Here is a 282-nt window from a genome sequence, read left to right as displayed (position 1 = left end):
ATAAGTCACTCCTGTCAGTTTTTATCGCAAAGAAAAAACACATGAAAGACCATAAAAAGAAAGATCATAAAAATGAAACAATATGCAAAAGCTTTGAAGCCAGTTTGCAAACAAAACATTTAAACCCCCATAAGAAATTGATAGAGTGGTCCCTCTTCAATCATCTTTTGAACTATTGTAAAATAGTTGATTTATAAATATAGCATTTTTATACTAAATCAAAAAACATGCATCATAGTTTCTGCAGAGTGTCAGTAGTTCTTTAAAAATTCACCTATGAGT

At 29.4% G+C, this 282-nt stretch overlaps 1 protein-coding gene across 1 annotated transcript in view; it reads right to left on the bottom strand.

Moving 5' to 3' along the window:
* The window catches only part of LOC112156560 (proton myo-inositol cotransporter), a 158,582-nt gene that overhangs the window by 146,603 nt on the left and 11,697 nt on the right, over positions 1 to 282 (bottom strand). The window lies entirely within an intron of this gene.

The sequence above is a fragment of the Oryzias melastigma genome, linkage group LG23, assembly GCF_002922805.2.
Source record: "Oryzias melastigma strain HK-1 linkage group LG23, ASM292280v2, whole genome shotgun sequence".
NCBI lineage: Eukaryota > Metazoa > Chordata > Actinopteri > Beloniformes > Adrianichthyidae > Oryzias > Oryzias melastigma.
This window is presented reverse-complemented; position numbering and strand designations above follow the sequence as displayed.